Below are 21,751 nucleotides of genomic sequence, written 5' to 3'. Positions count from 1 at the left end.
TTGGATAAAAATGCACAGCTACTTGCTACTTTTTCTTTTTGTGCTAAAAGGTTGGTTTTGTCCTACAAATGTAGTATGTACAGAAGGCCCCAATCTTTCACTACCTTCTTAAGTTGTCTGCCATCACTGTACAATCACTCTGGAAATCATTCTGCTTCTTCCACTTCATAGCACCACTGCTTAGCTTATTTGGGTTTGGAAAGAAAAGTGTAAAATGTGGACTTCATTTTTTGGGTCGATCAGAATTATGCAATTTGGCAGTATTGCACATTGGGTTCTAGGCCAAGATAAAAACTTCTATTCCAATAGTGACCTTTAGCAAAGAAAGACAACCGCTCTACAGATAGAGGGGGAAGGGGAGGGACAGATTGTGTATGGTACTGGGGTCAACATTTTTAGGAAATGAGCTACAAATTAGTCCCATGCCCTCCCTAAGTATGATCCTCTCCCCCTGCTCAATCTGCTGCTCAGCTTTCTGCTTACTTGCCTACTTCCTGCCCTATCTCCAATCTGTCAAATTCAATACACACAAGTTGGTGATGCCACTCATATGCATGCTGCAGGCTGGCCATCCTTGGGCCAACCTAAGGTAAGGCATATGGAAATTATGGAGGAGACAAGTTAGTGAGAGGAGTGCATTCCACTTACAAGTAAGCCTGCTGTCAATGACTGAAGTTAAATTATTATTTCTGCTCTAATGGGGAACAGCTAGATGTTAAAGAACACTGCAATAAGAAAGCTAAGATTCTGTTTCTGATAAAGAAGGCTCAGGGGGTTGTGTTGGTAAGGGGAAGATAATCCCATGTTTTGTTGTTAAAAAAAAAAAAAAAAAGAGAGAGAAAATTCTCCTGTACTGAAATTCTGGCAGAGAGATGAAATAATCTTGTAAATCCAATGTAGATGTTTGCATATCAAACCAGGGTGGATAAAAAAAATAATAATAATCAACCATTTTTTAAATAAAAAAAATCTGATTGTTTTTATTTAATCTTTTTTTTAATTTTTTGTTAACATGCTTTTAAAAAAATTAACCTATATAAAGATAGTTTTAATTTAAAATATGTTAAAGCTCAAAGATATCATCATGGAATAGGGATTATAACTTCTAATTATATACTGTTTGAGACAATATATTCATGTAACCTTTTTAAAATGTTTTATAAATAGGTCATAATAACATGCCATGGACTATATTAGGGGGTTTCCAAAGCTTTCCCTATAGATTAGTAAAGATTAAAGAAAATCACTCTACCCAGTGGAACTCGGTGCTCAGTCTTTTCAGTTCTCAAACTGTGGATTTGTCTGCAGAGATAGCATCCTTGTTAACAGCAGTATATGGAGATGAGAGATAACAGACCTGATTACCTATCCAACAGCTCTATTGCCTCTTTGCAAGTTTGTGTATAAGTCAAGCCCTCACCTGTCTAAAAGTGCAAAGTTTCAAGAAGTTAAATGAATAGAGGGTGTCAAACAAGAACAACTTTTTGCAACTATTTAGTTGGATCACCTCTACCCAAAGAGCTCATCAAACAGCAAGAATGCACTTTTTGTAGAAAACAATGATTAAATCAAGACTTCCTGACCAATGATTTAAATCAATTTGTTTTAAATCAAATCCACCCTGCACCAAACAGTGCTAATATTGAATAGCACCCTACAATGACCTTACAAAGATCTCATGGCATCCTAGCTGAGAATCACTACTCTACATAGCACAAGCGTGGGCAAATATGACCTGCAGGGCAGATCTGGCCCACCAAGGGACTCTATACAGCCCATAACTGGTGTCTCATCCTAGCCTGGCCAGGTGTGGGGGACAGCCTGGGTACATGGTGGGTCGGAGGCAGTGCAGTGAACAGACTTGGCTTCCCAGAAGCTCCCCTGACAATGGCTCACTCCACCCGGCTGCTGCTACCAGTGTCTCCACAGCTAGACCTGACCCCACTGCCCAGACACCCCAGCCCATCTGCTCCTCACCCACTGCTGGGGTGCTGGATGGACCGAGCAGGTGGGCAGGGTCTCCAGGAAGACCAGCCCAGGACAGTCATGGGCAGGGTGCACATGGATAGGGGTGGGCAGGGAGCAGGACAGGCTGGCGGGCCAATTTTATGGGGCAGTGGCAGCATGAAGGTGGGCCCTGAGCCTAGGGCAGAGCTGTAATTTACTCCCCGCACATCCACGAGACAATATCAGTTCTGTGGGCAGGAGTGTGTGGGAACAGGTTCTGCACAGGCCCCAGCTATCAGTGCCCCATGATTCCAGGCCCACCTGTCTGTCCTAATCCCAGATACTGCTCCCAGCACAGTCAAAGGTGCCCTGCCTGTGGGGGTCCTGGACCAGTTCCACAGAGACTCAATCCACCTGCCCAGTGCCCCTTCCAGTGGGCGCAGGGTGGACGGGACAGACAGCGGGGCCTGGTTTGGTGGTGGCAGCAGAGATGCAACACCGAGCTCCACTGCTGGCCCAGGTCGCCACCCCCTGGCCTGCAACAGCTCACCAAAACTCCTTAAGTGGCCCTCCAACCCAAATAATTGCCCACCCCTGACAGCACGTAATCCAACAACACTGAACTAAGTGGTAGTTTTGCCTTTGACATTGCCAAAGAATTCTACCCATAAGATCACAATCTTTTGAACTTAAATTAACATGACAAAACTCTGAACTGGGTTTGGTCCAACACTAGTTACGACTCAGTAATCTTTGCTATAGAGTAGTAATGCATACTTTTTATTGTGTTTTGTTTAACATTAAATATGTACTTATTTGTAGAAACAACAGTGTAAAAGATTTAATCAGCAAATCTCACTACATGTTTAATAAGCATCTATGTTTAAACTACAGTTGTATACAACACTGGCCGCCAGGGCGAGCAAGCTACCTGTCTATTTGTCCATTTAATTAACCTGAGGGCTAATGGATGAATGGAACTAAATTCTTGGGACAACAAAGGCAAAAACAGGATAGGAGTGACGTGAGGGTCAAAGGGTCAAAATGTGAAAATGAGTGCTCCTGAGGGGGACACTGAGCAGAGCCCCCCCCCAAGCCGGACCCACTGGTCCTCAAAGGTGAGCAAGCCACCTGACTGGAAGTGGGCAGGGCTTGAGCAAAATATAAGGGGAAGTAAGAAGGGCCTTAGCAAGGGCAGTCAGACTGGCCCTGCGAGCTGCAGGGGAAGGAGCTGCAAAAAGGGAACTGCTTGGCTTACAGGAGAGATTCTAAGACCTGCAAACTAGATGTCTACAGCTTATAGGGAAGTAGGATCCAGCATGGAGGAGAACACGATGGTTCAGCCAGGGAGTGGATGTTTATGTGGGAACCCAGTGTGGGGATAGATTTCTGTTGTAACCAGAGGGCTTTTTCATTGTGTTGCGGTTTACACTGGCGGTCTGTGGAAGGGACTAAGGGGAGGTTAGGAGGTTCCACTAGTGCCTGACGGGAATGTGACTGACTTTGAGCCCTGTCAGGGTTCAGGCTCAAGGCACTGACCAGGCCAGAAGGCCCAGAGCCGTAGCAGGTGAGGATAAGGTCCAGGGAGCCCAGAATTTCTTCATAGGCATGGGGGCCATGAACCCAAAGCCCACGAGGGGCAGAGACAGGGCTACAGAACACACGGTCCACGGCAGGGCTAAGACTCAGGCCAGAAATGCCAGAGATGCCTATGAGAGGCAAAACATGGGTCAGGGACCCATAGCCCATGACAGTCAAACTCCGGGGCCAGGGATCCAAGGTGAGAGGCAAGGAGCAGAGATCCTAAGAGCCTGGACTAACATGGCTGGGACCCACAAGCCTGGCCCAGGCAGTGGGCCTAGACAGCAAGGTATCCACTAGAGGAAAGGGGTTGAAACCAGAAAGGATGAGGCCCCTGTGTGTGTGTGGGCCTGGAGTGGCCAGATATTGGCTTGACGGCAAAGTGCCCCATCTAAGTGGGAGTCAGTAACACATGTAAGGCATGGGCAAATCTGTAGGGAAGGTTCTGAGGCCCTGAGGCAATGATTTGCCCATAAGACATCAGGTGCCCTGGGGGTACAGATGGGCCAGGAGGGCCTACCTAGCATGCAGGCTAGTTGAGAATCAGAAGGGTCTGAAAGGGATCCACTGATGGAAGGAAAGAGCAGGGCTCACTCTAGCACCCTGGGGTGCTTCCTTTCCAAAGATAACAAAAAACATCAAGGCATGGCAGGAAGGAAAAAAGGGAGGAAAAACTAGAACCAGAGTGGAGCAGGAGCCAAGTAACCACCAAGGGGGTGTAACAGCCGCCCTTGGGGCATTGGTCCTGTTACAAGGGGATTCCAGGATATGGGTTTCATGCTGCAGAGCAAGGGAACCCTATGGGGTTCTGCACTCCATGTGCCGTGGGTCAGAGCCAGGCATCCAAGGCAACTTTCCCATAGGATAGGGCCCCCTGAACCCCAGGACAATCCTGTGAGATAACAGCCCCAGATGACTTCTGTACTTGCCAATCAATAGGGATCAGCTGTGCCAGGACACATCTCAGTACAGCTGATCCTTTGACAAAAACAATGTCTGTTTCTTGCCTTATTTTATTGATGCTTGGGAATCACTTTGAAGTCCTCCAGATGGACACTGCACTAGGGCAGTATAATGTATACACACACACACAATCATACACTCATGCACTGCAAGTGCCATTAGAAGTTTCATCATCAATATTACAGAGCTCCATAATCAACACGAATTTACATGAATCTAATAATGGAATCAGTTTATGGAAAAGACTGCTACAAGGTATTATTGTAGACATGATATTAACAAAATTAAGACAGACAAAAGGCCACTGACAGAACCAAGCAATAACTATCCATTGTTAGAAAGAAACTGGGTTTGAACAAGACATGACAGACATCTGATGTGGTATTGCAGGTCCTATGGAACAGCAATAATTTTAATGGAAACACATCATTACATAGACTTTAAATACCAAAAGTATACATCTGATATTAGCTTTAACTTCATTCCTATCGGTCTCTCCTATTTTCATAGATTTCATAGACATTAGGGCTGGAAGGGACCTCGGAAGATCGAGTCCAGCCTCCTGCCCATAGGATCCCAGCAAGATAAGTATCCAATTTTTTCTTGAAGGTGTTCAATGTAGGTGCTTGAACCACCTCTAATGGCAGGCTATTCCAGACCTTGGGGGCTTGGGCATTAAAGAAATTCTTCCTTATGTCCAGCCTGAAACGATCTGGCAGTAGTTTATAACCATTCAACCTCGTCATCCCTTGGGGTGCACTGATGAACAAATGTTCCCCAAGATACTGGTGGTCACCCCTGATAAATTTATAGGTGGCCATCAGACCACCCCGAGCCTATTCTTTTCCAGGCTAAAGAGCCCCATAGCTCTCAGTCTGTTGTTGTAAGGTCTGTTCTCCTGACCTCTGATCATGCGCATGGCTCTTCTCTGGACTCTCTCAAGCTTCTCTACATCCTTTTTGAATTGTGGGGCCCAAAAACCTGGACACAGTACTCCAGCTGCGGCCTCACCAAGGCTGAGTACGAGGGGAGAAGGACATTCCAGGATTTGCTTGAGAAGCATCTATGAATGCAAGCCAGCATTTTGCTCACTTTACTAGCTGCAGCATCGCATTTAAGGCTCATGCTCATCTTGTGGTCAATGATGACCCCCAAGTTTTTCTTCCATAGTGCTAGCCAGTGTAGCACTGCTAAGCTTATAAGCATGCTGGAGGTTTTTTCTCCCAAGGTGGATAACCTTCCATTTTTCAGTGTTAAACACCGTCAGATTCTCATCCGCCCATTTGCTGAGCCTGTCCAGGTCAGCCAGGATAGCCCTCCTGTCTTCAGGTGTGGATGCTTTGCCCCAGAATTTGGTGTCATCGGCGAACTAGGCCAGTCCGCTTCTGACTCCAATGTCCACACCATTAATGAAGATGTTGAACAATATGGGTCCAAGGACAGAGCCTTGGGGGACCCCACTGGTCACAGAGCACCATGACGATTGACTTCCATCACCCTCTGGGTCTGACCACGGAGCCAATTCCCCAGGCGGCAGATCGTGGCAGACCCAAGGGCACAATTGGCCAGTTTCGCCAAGAGGTAATCATGGGATACCAGATGGAAGGCTTTTGTGAAGTCAAGATATATGACATCAATCTCTTCTCCCTTGTCCAGGTGATAGGTCACCTGGTCATACAAGGAAATGAGATTAGTTAAACAAGACCTACCTGCAAAAAATCTGTGCTGGCTATCCCTCAGGATGTTGGCGTCGGCCAGTCCATTAAGGATGGCTTCTTTAATAAACTTTTCTAAGACCTTCTCCGGGATAGAGGATAGGCTGATGGGCTTATAGTTTGCCTGATCCACTTTCCTCCCTTTCTTGAAGATAGGCACCACAGTGGCCTTCTTCCAGTCTTCAGGCACTACACCAGAGTGCCAGGAGTTCTCCAAGATTCGTGCCAGGGGCTGGGCTATGATGCTCGCCAGCACCTTGAGTACCCTGGGGTGTAGATTGTCACGGCCAGCTGACTTGAAGGTATCCAGCCTCTCAAGGTGTTCCTTCACGAGGTCAGCATTGATGGAGGGCAGGGAATCTCCCTCACCCAGACCTCCCTGTCCCACAGTGGGCATGGGCGTCCCATGGGATTGATGAAAGACTGACACAAAGTACCCATTTAATAGGTTGGCATTTTCCTGGGTGTCAGTTGTCCCATCTGGTTTAGCAGGGGTCCAATGTTGCCCTTGCTTTTCCTTCGGCTCCCCACATATCTGAAAAAGGACTTTTTATTGTCCTTGATACTCGAAGCTAGTTGGAGTTCAGTTGCAGCCTTGGCTTTCCTGGTTTGCTCCCTGCAGGACTGGACCAGTGCAGAATATTCCTCCTTGGAGGTGAATCCCATTCTCCCTTCTTTGTAGGCCTTTCTTTTTAGCCTCAGGAGGTCTGCTAGATCCCTGGTGAGCCAGGGGGACTGCTGTGCCCTCTTGCTGCCTTTCCTCTGAGATGGAATAGAATTAGCTTGTGCATTTCATGCTGTTCTTTTGAGATGTGAAATTTCTTTGCCTCCACATTCAAAGAGAGTAAACTAGATCTCCTTTACTAACTTCCCTACCATGTCTTCTTCCTCCCTCAGCCTGTTCACTGCATCAGAGTTCTCAAAACATTGCGATCTCTCTGTACAGTACCTAGAGATCATCAGGCTTTAGTCTTATTTAGGCTTTAAGCACTACTATTATTACAAATAAGTATTATTAGTATGTAGTGATAAAGAACAATTTTGCTCCTAAACATTATATTTCTGAATAATTTTATTTTCCCTGTTTTTTGCCATTTCTCATTTATTTTCTAACTTATTCATTCATTATATTATGAGCCTGGGCATGTGTATTCATTTCTTAAATAAAATATACCTACAGAAAAAATAAACTGGTAGAATTTTACTCCTGATGTCAAACAACCACCATTCCCATTCTTACCTGGCAAACTCTTGGAAGCATAGAGCTTGTTGGTTCAGAAAGTTAAAATTGACCTTTAAAGGCAAAAAATCTGTTGAGAGTCATGACACATTCAGCAGAATGGATTAAGGCAGCTGACCAATTCCCTAGTGGTACCACAACACATTAAATGTAGCCAGTGATTATTACAAGTCAGACAAAATTTATCTAGCATTCTAGACAAGGCAAGTCAATGAAAATAAGGCAGGGAAGCCTAAGGTTTCTCTCTAAAACAAGGCAATTTTTCCCATAGGAAAAAATGTTCATCTTAATTACCATAAAAGGATTGTCTGAAAATTTTCTCCCCCTTTTACATGTAAAAAAGCACTACTTCAAGTAAACTCTGTTAGTTTTCTTCATATTGCAGCTTTGGAAGGGATGTTCTATGGCATAAATAAATCCTTGCTTATTTTATTCTAGGAAAACTGAAATCACAAGTATCCAACAAAATATCTTGCAAACTGATGCATAGTATTTTACTTGTGAATAAATGCATTATAACTAGTTATTCAGTTGCATTACTTTGATATGATATTTATCAAACTAAAATACAGACCAATATAATTAAATTATACCTTTCTGATAAAAAAAGAAAAAAACACACTATTATTATATGCATGATAATAAAGCTTGTACTCCGAGTAATAATCGTGTTTGGAAATCCCAATAAAGATGGAGCGTTATTGCACTGCATTGACAGGCTTCACCCAAAAAAAACTAGATTCTGAATTCAGGAGTATCCCTATATGCCAATTGTCTACTAAAGAAACAGCTTTGTTGGCCGCAGAGTGAAAATGATAATGGTATATTTGAGCCATAATTTATAATTTAGTAAATTTATAGTGTAAATTAAAACACATGTCAGTTTTAAAACTGACAACACATAATGTAAAAATGCCCTCCACTGAAACCTGAGCAAGTACTAATGTGTTAGCATACAAATACTAAAACAAGAGATGGTGGATCCATTGCTGAACTAGTTTTGTTATTGTTATTGTCAGTCATCTATAACTAAATATTGGGGTAACTAGAAATAATGGCCACAAACTGAAAGAGAGCAAATTCACACTGGACATCAGGAAAAAATTCTTTACATCGAGGGTTGCCAAAATATGGAATATGCTTCCAAGGAAGGTGGTGTTGTCCCCTTCCTTGGAAGTATTTAAAAGGAGATTAGAGAAACACCTGGCTGGCGTCATCTGACCCCAGCACTCTTTTTTGCCTGGGGCAGGGCATCAGAATTGATGATCTAATAGGTCCCTTCCAACCCTAACATCTATGAAACTATAACTGGGCCCTAAAAAGTAATTGCAGAATAGAGAGTAATAGTGGTACAGTTATACTCCTGGGAGTACAGAGCTGTTCTTAGAAGAAGCAGACCTGGAATGTAGCTAGTAATTGGCTTTCTTCCAGTGTATATCATAGCATTGTTTCAAGAGAACTCAGAAACTTTTATACTAGATAATAAAATAAAATCTGGTTAAAATAAAAGAAACATACCCTGAAAACACTCTGAGCTGACTAGCATACAAAAGTCTGTCATTAACAAAAGAATACAGGGTTCCAGAAGAGAATTCATTTCAGTACCATTTGAGTATTATTGAGTATTTCTGGTAGGTGAAGTTTGAAAATAAATTTTCTTAGGATTTATTTGTTCAGTCTCACAGAAAACTGACCTAATATAAATCAAACCATGGAAAAATTTCCAAATGTCTTTTAGCAGAGTGCAGTTCTTTGAGACCTATGCACAAACATGATATTCAGAAAGTTAAAGAAAATATAAACGTGCAATCCAGATTTACTGAACCGGGAGTAAACGCCCTGTGTGACCTATTAATGTAAAATGCAATCAGGCCAGAATTACTTGTTCTAGTGAAAATTCATGATCTCAAAGAAAAATAACTGTATGAACAAGTGTTGAGATTTTTTTTCCCCCAATTGAGCAGCTGAAGTTAAAAAAAAAATTTGGTTTGGATCAAACCAAAACAAAAAAAATTTTTGAGTTTCTCTCACCAAAACACAAAAAATAAATGTGTTTATGCTTTATTCAACACTGAAATAAATCTGAGTATTTGTAAAAGCAAAAAAATAAATAAACACAAGAATGAAGGGCTGAGTGTATAAAACTGCTGGAGGAAGAGGAGGAGCCAGTCATGATGATGGCATCCTGGGTAGATCACAACACTTATCCACACGATTGGAAAATCCAGGTTCAACTTCAGCAAATTATGAACTCAACTGCCCAGCCAGGACTGTTCTCTTAAGACCAACCTACCAGATATTCCAAAGTAGGGTGCCCTCTCCGTCTCTCATTTACACTATTCCACCTCGTCTAAATTAAACATTCACTGAACCAGAGATCTGAACTCAGGTTGCCACATCCCATTTGAGCAATCTAACCACAAAATTAGAAAATCATTCTCTGGCTGCCTCAAAACAGTATTTAGACCTTGGATACATACTATTGTTGAAGTGCTTCATTTACCCTTATAATGCTACAAAGAAGAGAATGTCCCATGGTTTGGGCTGTTTGCAGTATTATGGAGGAGCCAGATGTGCCACAAATATTGCAATCTGCTCAAAAAAAGTTCCAATTTCAAACAGGGACTTTTTTTGTAGTTCTAGTTTGTGGTGCAACACGTACCATGTGGACACTGAGGATAAAAACAGATGTAACCAAATTAAGTGGATCAAGCTGATTCACTCTACTAGGTGAAACACACATTACCCATTGTCTTGCATTGGGCACAAGCCCGATGCCGAGGCTTGGGACATGGTATAGGGAAGAAACATAGCCATGCACTTTCCTTTAAGGCTACAGGTGCCTGGAAGAGGTAGACAGGCAAGAGGGCCTACTAACCTGGGGGGCAGGGCTGCGACTGAGGGGACCCAGGAGGTGAAGGACATAGGGTCAGGCTCACTCAGAGTCCACAGGCAGTCTCCATTACACAACCTGCAGTAAGAACAAGGCATGACAGGTGAGTGATGAAAGGAGAACTACAGTTGAGCCAGAGCCAGGCAGGGGCCACACAACCATCACGGGGCATCACAGGCTCCCCTGTGGCCATGAGCCTGCTACACCATGCTTCTGCATGAAGCACAGAGAGGCACAAGGCACTGGGGATTCCCCAGATCCTTTGCCTCCATGCCAGGACCCACAAAGACTTTCCCAGCTTACAGAGATGTGCCCCTGGAGAGCCCAGGATGCAATTTCATAGGCGGGAAGCCTGCCTTCTGTGGCATACAGAAAGGCTTCCCAAGATTCTCCGAGACATCTTTATAAGCAAGGCAGAAGTCCCCAGGTTTGAGGGGCATAATCCTATATGGGCATAGGATAGGTTTGGGTCCCAAGCCCCCAGAGCACCTGGCCAGGGCAGCTAGCTCCAGGTCGCCCGCACTCTTATGCCACAGAGGTAAACAGATGTCCATTGCAATGAAGCAACACTAATTAACACTACCTTCTGTCATGCCACTGATGTGGCTCAACAAAGGGTAGGGACATCTTCATACTTGCTATTTGTGCTGCCACAAGTGCTAAATCAGGAGACAAGTGTTTCTATCATTACATGCAATACTCCAGGGGGCAGGGAGAGGGTTGGGGGGAGGGGAATCTCAGTTCCCAGCATGCTCCACTGCCTCCAGTGGGGAGGGATTCAGGGGGAGCAGCTGGCTCCCTTGCAGCCTGAAGTCAGTGGGGAAAAGAAAAGGCTGTCAGTGATCTTGCATGTCTGCACTGGACATGCTCCAATCCAAGGCTGAACATAATTTTACAATTTCAGCTTCAGACTACCACCAGGCTAGCTGGGTAAGAAATAGTGGAGTCTTCGTTCAGTACAGACAATGGACCTGCTGCAAGACTAAATCAGCACTGTGTACTGAAAACAGAAAGCTGTTTACATCTGCAACAGACTGACAGAAATTGGTAGGTGTGAATAAAACCAGAACTTCCATAAGAGAAAAAATGGTTTAATGGCCAAGACAGCTGAATACTGCCCTGGAAAGCTGGATGTTTCCCCTGCCTCTGCCACAGAGTTTCTGTATGATGCTAAGCAAGTTACAGCCCAAAGAAGGGTTTTTAAGCCCGAAAGCCTGCTAAGAATTTTTTTTCCAACTATTTAAATTGGTCTAATAAAAGATATCAGATTCACCCAAAGAACCTTGTCTGCCTATATCCTTAGACCAACAGTTACAACCTACACCCTGATAACTCACAGATGCACCTAATATCAGTGACAGCTGTGCTTTGAAGTGCTATGAAGTGCTACATAAAACTACATTCTATGAAAAATCACATCTAAGATATCACAAAATAGTAGAGTTGAGTATTTGACTGGTCAAATAAAGTTTCGTCAATTGGCCAGTCAAAAATTGTAAAAAATTGCCAATACATCCAAATAATACAAAGGAAAAGCATACATTCCCCATTAAATGCGTCAAAAAACAATTAATGACCCTACAAATTAGTCATCAAAATCACCAGATGCCAACTAATGTTGGTCTCCTTATGCCTCAGTTCACCACCTGTTAAATAGGGAAAATGGTAACTACTCATCTTACAGAAATAAGGTAAAGAGTAAATAATGTTTGTAAAGCATTCAAGATGCTAGAAAGGCGAAGGTCACAGAAAAGCTCGTGAGAAAAATCTATCTTCAGAACAGGGTTCAAATGGTGTGCAGAAAATGAAATATGGGCCCACCCATTAAACAATGGAGAGAAATGAAAAGGTATGTCCATGTGGTCAAACCAGTACTACACAGAAATAGCCAAGCTTGCTATAGACAAAGAACAGGTAGCACAATAGCTGCATTGAAGTAGTGTGAGTGCTGTGTCTGAGCTATAACTGAGTAGCAAGGATAATTAGCTCAGATGCAGAACCACACTATGGACATTCTGCTTCTAGATTCACAGCTAGAGGATACAGAGTTAGCTCAGGCATCTCTGTGCAATGCAACTTTGCACCATAGACTCCAGTGTGCAAGCTACCATGTTCACAACTAAATTTGAGGGCATGACACTCCATTATACTATGAAGACATAACCCAAATACTAAATATCTGTTCATTAGTTGAACACTATCCTGTGCACTAAATGTGGGGCCTCTTTAAAAGCTTGTGCTCACAGGAACACTGTGACATAATGGTAATACAAAGGCGACCAAATTATGATTGCACAGGTCCCCTTCATTCAAGCAACTCCATATTTCTGTACAGATCAACTCGACAACCTTATGAAACCTCTGCTGGCATTTTTTTTTTTTTTTTTTTATACATGGCTTGTACATTATGCATGTATACAAATAAAAACCTGATTTTTTAATAGTATGACACTTTTTAGATATATTTATATAATACACATATTTTAACAAATTCTTTGCCTGTTTGTGGAAGCTGGTATACACCGCTATCTGGAAAATGAATTGAAGAACAATCCTAGAATCTGTGGCATCTGGTTAATATAATCTGTAAAAATCATAGTTGTATTCTGCTGGGAAGGAAAAACACCCTTTTGAAATAGTAACCCTTTTCAAGGACACAAAGTAATGTTTCAATAAAATAAAATAAAAACAATAAAATAGAATGCAATTAACTTCTGGCCGTTTATTTATTAAATTAATGTAGGAAAGCTGAATTCTTATGAAACAGCCCGAAAGCAAAGAAATTACAAAACTACAGAAAATACACCCATTTATAAGTACTGTGCATTGGTAAATTTCATGCAGATTTTTTATATCCCACCCTACTTAATAATACAGTATTCAGTCAGCTGCAATTTTCACAACAGAGTATCTAACAGCAAATTCCATTCTATTAAACATCTACCTTGCCCCTCCCTGCCAATTAATGTGGATCTAAAAGATATTTAAAGAAGTACATTTTCAATACTAAACCCTACTTTTTCCTTTTAATCAATCCAAAATATTTACCATCAATCACTAGGGTAACAGTTTTGGAAAAAACACAGCAGTGCTGCAAAGCAGAAATTCTTCAGAATCAAAGCAGCTTTGACAGTGTGCAGTTTGCAAACAAATGTCTGGTATCTTGAGGAATGTTTAAGCACATACATAACATTTAGGCAGTTGCACCTTTTACAAACATTTATCTATATTTAATTTGAAGATAATGTTTAGGAACCTTTTGGGGGGCATTACCATCAGTCCAGTGATTATGCTAATAAAATTGCAGCGTTATTACAATCTAGGCACCAATTATACAATCACTCCGTTTTCTGACCTATTTAACAAGTTGAAAACATAACTATTCAATCTTAATTTCTTTGCTAAAACATTTGTGGAATGGAAGGCAAAATTGGGGGGCAACATGGGATGGGAGGGGGAGGCAGAGAGCAAAATTTAGTAACTATGTAATGCTCCTATTCTAGGATCTCCTAACTCTGTAAAAGGGTTCAAAAGCCCTAATAAAAGGGCCAGTACAGAGTAGGAGCACACCTCTATCGGGTTGCTCTCAAGAGAGACCATGTGTAGACGTGCTCCCAGGGAAGGTTTGCTGCACAGTATTTTACTGCACAGTAAGCCTTTATAGCAAGCGTTGTCAACCAGGTACCCCTGTGGGTACTTGGATCGGTCCTACAGAGTACGTGCAGGTGGGCAGAGACATAGCGCCACCACCTCCCAGGAGAAGGGCTGGGGTGCGACGAGGGCAGTGGCGCCCCTCTGCAGGGTGCAGAAGCTCGCACACAGTGGCCACCGCCACACACCAGCCCAGTGAGCTTTCCACCCTGCAGGAGGGGTGCCGCTGCCCTCACCCCAGACCAGTAAGCTTCCCCTGGGAGGCTGCAGCGCTCCGTCCCTGCCTCCCTGCTCCATGTCCAGCTGCACGCTACTCCGCCATCGTCCACACACCACCCCCTCCCCCGCTTGGTGTCCGTCCGCCAGTGGTACTTAGACTAAAAGAGGGTGAAAACCCCTGCTTTATAGCATTAATAGCATATGTAGATGCACCCAAAGGGTAGTATGTAATGTACATGGAGGGACAAAATGGCCACAAACACTGATGACTCATGAAACGTGTTCTTTCTGAACAACTAAAACAGGTGCCATTTTTATTTTCACCCCAAGACATTAACAAGCAACCTGGGTCTTGTCTTTACAATTTCTACACTTCTCCCACTTTCAAGACAAACGGATTAGTTATGGTTTTCACCTGCTCTGTCCCAAATCTAGCATGAAAATCCCCGCTAGCAGGACCCTAAGATATATCTTACCTGTAAACTTTCTCTTGACAACTACCATAGCCTCTATAACTTCATGGCTCTCCATTTTGACCACAAACCTCAACACCAACTGCTTAGTTAACTTTTACCAAAGTAATTGATATTAACTGCTTGTCATTTGACTTTTGTTTCAAGAACCTGCTTAGATTCCATTTTGTCCAACATCACAGACACTAATTGACCAGTATGCTCTTGGTCAATACATATTTCAAAATAATTACTTTAACTATTTCCATTCACGAATTACTGGAAAAAATCCGCTATTCAGTATCTGAAATTGCATTTAATGTTTTGCAGCTTTTTTTACATTGTGACACGATCATAAAAACAGATGTCTCAATATTTGTTATTTCCTATATGCGCTTTATAGTTTATATTTATTCCAGAAAAACTTTCAGACATGATTTTTAAAACTCACAGATTTCACAGGCATTAGCAGCTGAAAGGGACCTCACAAAATCATCAAGTTTAGCCCCCCTGCCATAGGCAGTAAGGCTGCTGGGGTCAAAAGATCCCAGCAAGATAAGCATCCAAATGTATTTTGAACGAGTCCAGAGTACATGCTTGCACCACCTCTAGGGGCAGTCTGTTCTAGACCCTGGACACTCGGACCGTAAAGTAGTTTTTCCTTATGTCTAGTTTAAATTAGCATTGCAGAAGTTTGTGACCGTTAGACCTTGTTATCTCCTGGAGAGGCCTGGTGTTATCTCCCAGATCCTGGTGCACCCCACTTATATACTTATAGTCTGCCACCAAGTCCTCCGTGAGCCAGGCTGAAGAGTCCCATGTTCCTCAGCCTCTCCTTATCAGGCTTGTTCTCTTGGCCTTTGATCATACAAATGGACTCTCAAACTTATCTACATCCACCTTGAAGTGGGGGGCCCAAAACTGGACACAGTACTCCAGCTGCAGCTTCACCAAGACTGAGTACAGCAGGAGGATGACATCCCTGGTTTTGCTGGAGATGCATCAGTGGATGTATGCCAGAGTTTGGTTTGCTTTGCTGGCTATGGCATCGCATTGGTGGCTTATGTTCATCTTGTGGTCAATCAAGACTCCCAAGTCTCTTTTGGTCATGGCGCTAGCGAGCGTAGCACTGCCGAGCCTATAAGCATGATGCTGGTTTTTCCTCCCAAGGTGGAGCACGCTGTACTTCTCTACGTTGAATGCCATCAGGTTTTAGTCTGCCCACCTTGCGAGCCTGTCCAGGTCAGCCTGTATCCCCAGTTTATCTTCCAGTGTGACCGCCTTCCCCCATAGTTTAGGGTCACGTGCAAATTTTGCTAGTCTGCATCTGATGCCCGAATCCAGATCATTTATGAAGATGTTGAAGAATACTGGCCCGAGTACTGAGCCCTGGGGGCATGAACGCCATGTGCCCCCAGAGGCTGGGGGGGCACAGCAAGCTCCCACAGGCAGCAGCGGCGCTGTCAGTGGCAGGAGTGTGGCAGCGCTGAGCTCCCACTGGCAGCCACAGCGGGGGTGGGGAGTGTGGAAGGGGTGACCAACAGTCAGCTACCACCCACAGATGCTGCCAGCAGTATTGGCTGCGGCCAGCGGCAATTGGGGACCACCCGCAGACACCACTGGCAGTGTCGAAGGCGCCTTTTCGCAGGGGGTGCACCGCCAAGCTCAGGAGGTGCACATTGCACTATGGCGGGCCAGTAGGGGGTGCTCTTGTGCTAAGCCACCCACCTCACTGTACCCGACCACCTTTCAGGCTCCGAGTGCCTCCCTGGGGGTGCCTCACGTCTAGCCAACCTGCTTCCTGGAGCACACCCACAGGCCTGGGGGGTGGTGCCGCCACCACCCAGGGTTTGGCCTGATTCTGGCACTGTGCCCCCTGGGAAACACAGGCCTAGTAGTCCTTGAGGGTACTAGACCCACTTCAAGAACTTGGGGGGCTTCCCCTCAGTCTGAAGCACAAATAGCGGTCTTCCTCAGTCAGCTGAACCAAGGAGACCCCAAGACATAATCTAGACCCACTCCCAATAAGTCTCCCATGCTAGGTACAAAGGAGAACTTTATTGGTTACAAGGAGTAGGTTTAGAATAGGATACAAGGTAGAGCAATATCAGAGAAATCCCATCGAGCAAACAGGGTGGCTGGGTAGCTTTTGATCATGCATCTGAGTTACTGCAAACTATATACCTAGTTAGACCTCAGGTAGCTTACTCACGAGCACCATCCAGAGGCAGGTGGAGATTCCCTCTGGAGGCAGGCAGTTCATTGATCATGAGTTTCAAGAGAAAGAGAGCAAGTTTCAAATAGTCCAGCTCTTCTCACTCTGAGTTTTCATCATGGCTACTGCCCCTTCTCCTGGGCAGTCCTTAACTTATATAGCCCTTATGACCTCATTTACCTGGTCCAATGGAGACCAGCACCTGTTGGCTGCCAGCCAACCACTTTGAAAGGCATCACTGGTTGCCGGGTAGACTGGCATTGCTCAGAACAATAGGGAGCCCAAGCCCCTCACCCAGGTATGTGATGCCAGTCACATACACAGAGGGAGCAGGTTTCCCCCCTCCCTTAGGAATGTATCCTCTCTTTAGGTACCGAGTTGGATGTTTGCTGTCTGCAGGGCCCATGTTAATTATTTTGTCAGAGTTTTTGGGGAGAGACAGAGGTGGCATTCTGCCACACGCACCCCCTAAGCATTGCCAATGCCTGAAGGGCACCTTTAGTCACCTTGTGCCAAGTTGATTTGCTCCCATCAACTAATACTCTTTGGGTCCGACCCTGGAGCCAGGTCCCCAGCCATCGGACCATGAGATGGCCAAGGCCGCAGTTCTCCAGCTTAGCCATGAGGATATCAGGGGAGACCAAGTCAAAGGCCTTTTTGAAATCCAGATATATGACATCAACCTCCTCTCCCTTGTCCAGGCAATGTGTCACCAGGTCATAGAAGGAGACAAGGTTGGTCAGGCAGGACCCTCCAGCGAGAAATCCATGTTGGCTGGCACTCAAAGTTGCCTTCCGTTAGCCTGCTGCTGATGGAACCCTTGATAATTTTCTCCAGGATTTTTCCAGGGATGGATGTCAGACTGATTGGCCTGTAATTACCTGGATCTTCCTTCCTTCCTTTCTTAAAGATTGGGACCACATTGGCTCTTTTCCAGTCATAGATTCATAGATTATAGAGTCGGAAGGCACCCAATGCATCATCGTGTCTGACCTCCTGCCCCTGGCAGGAAAGAGGACCAAAGTCAGATGACCCCAGCCAGGTGACTGTCAAACCTCCTCTTGGAAGTCTTCAAGTTAAGTGTTAGTACCACCTCTCTTGGAAGCCCGTTCCAGACTCTAGCCACCCTTACTGTAAAAAATTTCTTCCTAATGTCTAACCTAAATCTACTCTCCACTAGTTTGCACTCATTATTCCTAGTTACTCCCTGGGGCACGCTGGTAAACAGCACATCCCCAACTCCCTGCTGTCCTCCCCTGATAAACTTACAGGCAGCTAACAAGGTCACCCCTCATCCATCTTTTGTAAAGGCTGAAGAGATCCAGATCTCTCAACCGTTCCTTGTAGGGTCTTTCCCAGAGACCACTAATCATGCAAGCAGCCCTCCTCTGAACCCTCTCCAGATTCTCTGTGTCCCTCTTGAAGTGCGGCACCGAAAACTGGACACAGTACTCCAACTGTGGCCTGATTAATGCTGCGTAGAGGGGGAGCATCACCTCCCTCGATCTGGTCATGCATCTGCTAATACACAACAAGCAGAGATTGGCTTTGTTTACGGCCTCGTTACACTGCCAGCTCATGTTCACCTCGAGACCAACTATGACTCCAAGATCTCTCTCAACCTCTGAGCTGCTGAGAAGGTCATCCCTCAACCTGTAGATGTGCTAGGGGATTCCACCTTCCTAGGTAGAGTACCTTACAATTATTTCTGTTGAATTGCACCCTATTTCATTCCGCCCATTGATCTAACCTGTCCAGGTCAGTCTGGATCTGCTCCCTGCCCTCCGGTGTATTAATTTTGTCCCATAACTTGGTATCATCTGCGAACTTGGAGAGGGTGCTCTCCACACCCTCATCCAAATCGCTGATGAAGATATTAGATAACACCGGTCCAAGGACCGAACCACGTGGGACCCCACTGCCCACCTCCTTCCAGGCTGAGAACAACCCATCCACCACCACTCTCTGGGTGTGGTCCCCAAGCCAGTTAGCCACTCACCTGACTATGTAGGCGTCCACTCCACAGTCCTTCAGTACCTATCCCGAGCACCACAAGTTCTCATATATCTTTGCTATAGGGCGTGCTATGATGTCCGCCAGCTCCTTCAAGACTCTCAGGTGCATTCCACCCAGGCCTGAAGATTTGTGGATGTTGAGCCTCTCAAGGTGTTCCCTTACTTGATCCATTTAAATTGTGGACCCACCTCCTGCCCCCTGGATGCTTTGCATCCTATCTAACAGGGTGAACCCTTTGGATGGGTGGAAGACCAATGCAAAGTAATAGTTCAGGAGACTGGACTTTTCCTGAGCATCAGACATCAGCTGCCCCAATTGATTTAGCAGGGGTCCAACATCTCCTTCAAGTTGGAGGAAAAACAAAGGCAGACTTTTTGTTGTCCTTGACTCCCCCCATGGCTAGCCCCAGTTTGGCTTCTGCCTTGGCTTTTCTGGTCCACTCACTACAGGTGCGAGCTACTGCTTTGTAGTCCTTCTTGGTGACGAGTCCCGTTTTCCATTTGGTGTAGGCTTCTCTTTTTAGTTTCAGGAGGTACAAACATTTAACACAAAAACTCCAGACAGAAAATTCAATAGGAGTGCATGTGGCAAAATTAAAAATAATATTCTGTATACACAATATTCACTGAAGTTTTTTTGTAGCATTTGCCCTAACACATCCACCTGAAACAGAGTTGGCATTTCTCCAGATTACGCTAGCTAGAAAGGAGAGCCCAAGATTATGGGAACATAAACCCAGTTTATAGTTCTTACATCAATTCAGACAATTAACAATCAGCAACAGCACCCCACAAAACAAAAAGAACAAGATTTCACCACAAGGATCACAGCTGATATAAAGAGCCTTTCCAACATTTATGTATTCATAGGCTAACACAACTGTACCATGATGCGAAAGAGTATGCAATAAAACCAGAGACTGGCTACCCAATTCATTTTAAAGAATGTACCCTTTTCACAGTGCAGAGCCTGCTGGAAACAGTTAATGAACGCAGCAGTATGCTCATCCCTTCTCCAGCAATCTCACATCTAAGGTGACAGAATCCTGAAAGACTGCCAACAATTTTAGCACCAAGGATCATGGAGGTAAGGGCTCAGTAATAGTTTTATACATAGAAAATGCAGAAGTGTCCCCTTCTTCATTCTTGAGAGGACCAAAATGGAAAAAGATGCAAGACTTTTTGTCTCATTTGACATTGGGAGAAACCATAACACTAGATTCCACCAGCGTAGGATGCCAAGTAATCTGAGCCTGCATGAGACTTGTTGGTCTCCCAACTAAATAGATGGCATCTAGGCAGGCTAGTCTTAAGTAAGGAATTCCTTAGACGCATCTCCTCCAGACTCAGTAAGAGCATACATTTACTACTTGGTAGTAGTAGGGGCCTAACATCAAGCAACATATCCGTTTTTCTTGTTGGTTGTTCTGAAGGGGACAGGAAAAACAGTCCCAGGAAAGACATTACTAACACAAACAGCACTTCACAAAACTTCGATCTGAATCCTAACAGACCTGCCCTGAAGGTCTTTGTTGAGGCTGCCCTGAAAATAAGCACACATCAGGGTTCAAAACAGGTTGTAGAATGAGACAGCTCCTATGCTCTAGTTCAGGGGCGGGCAATTATTTCGGGTGGAGGGCCGCTCACAGAGTTTTGGCAAGCCATCGAGGGCTGCATGACAGGCAGCCGGGGCAAATTAATATTAATTTTATAAGTTTTTTTAGGGGCCCCACGAGCCAGATAGAATGGCCTGGTGGGCCGCATCCGATCCACGGGCCACATTTTGCCCATCCCTGCTCTAGTTATTGCTCTAAGGGTGCGTCTACACGAGACACATTAAGGCACCTTAGCCTAAATTACTGTGCAGTACAGGCACACATCTACACATGTGCACCCTTACTGTGTAGTAATATAGGCCAGTGGTTCCCAACCTTTTTTTCCTGCGTACCGGCATGGGAGCAGGACGGGGCTCATGGAGCTGGCTGCCTCCCCCCCAGGGCTGCCCCGACCCCCAGCTTTAACCCTGCACACCCAGAAGTCGCTTGCCCAGACAGGGGTCCAAGTGGGGGGCTCATGCCATGACCCCGCAGCAACCATTTTATGAATTGGGGCACACACACCAGGGAGGCTGTTCAATGTCCAGGAGCCCAACAGGCCTCATGTGCCCCCCCCAAGCAGGCCACTGGCTACCTCTGCCTGGCCTGTTCCCACTGCAGAGCTGTTGCTTGGCTGCAGATGAGTGTTGCAGAGGGCTGCAGATTGCTGCACCCATTGCTCAGCCTTGATATCTCCCCAGGGCTGCTGCCTGGCTGTCTCTGGCAGCAGTTCCAGCACCTGCTCCCTGCTGCTGCTCACCCCGCTGCAGTGTCTTTTTGCATGTGCTGTGGTGAAGTACTTCTGTCACGTGGTTGCATCCATAACTATTCCATGCCACTGAGTGCTCCTGAGCACTATCCAGGGCCAGCCACACAGGGCCAGCCATGCAGGGGCCCAGAGAGCCAGAGTGGGACAACATCATCCTTGTCATCCTCCCTATCAAGCCCCAGCCCCACCTGTGTGTACACAACCATGCCAACTGCCTGGGTCCCCAACTGTTTCCGGGAGGAGGTTGGCAACTTTGTGGCACTCTGGGGCTGTGCTGACATGCAGAGGCAGTTTGCTTGGGACGGGCACTCAAACGCCCACATTTATGAGGCCCTGTCAGGCAGCATGTTGCTGGTAGGTGCTGTAAGGCCCGGCCCCTTTCAGGTCGGTGCCTTCTTCCTTAGCAACGTCAGGGTGAGATCACACCCTGAGGCCACCTAGATGGTTCCGAGTGCTGCCTCTACTCACCTGCCACGACTTTGATGTTGATTCATGG

At 45.2% G+C, this 21,751-nt stretch overlaps 1 protein-coding gene across 2 annotated transcripts in view; it reads right to left on the bottom strand.

Annotated features, from left to right (window-relative positions):
* Window positions 1–21,751, bottom strand: part of VGLL4 (vestigial like family member 4) — a 166,354-nt gene that overhangs the window by 103,871 nt on the left and 40,732 nt on the right. The window contains exon 2 of one of the 2 annotated variants that reach the window (XM_014601191.3): window positions 10,325–10,417. The exons of the other annotated variant lie outside the window; for it this stretch is intronic. The gene's annotated coding sequence lies outside the window, so the exon portion shown is untranslated. The remainder of the gene's footprint in view (window positions 1–10,324; window positions 10,418–21,751) is intronic. 2 annotated transcript variants of the gene reach the window in all.

Source organism: Alligator mississippiensis, chromosome 12 (assembly GCF_030867095.1).
Source record: "Alligator mississippiensis isolate rAllMis1 chromosome 12, rAllMis1, whole genome shotgun sequence".
NCBI classification, from domain to species: domain Eukaryota; kingdom Metazoa; phylum Chordata; order Crocodylia; family Alligatoridae; genus Alligator; species Alligator mississippiensis.
This window is presented reverse-complemented; position numbering and strand designations above follow the sequence as displayed.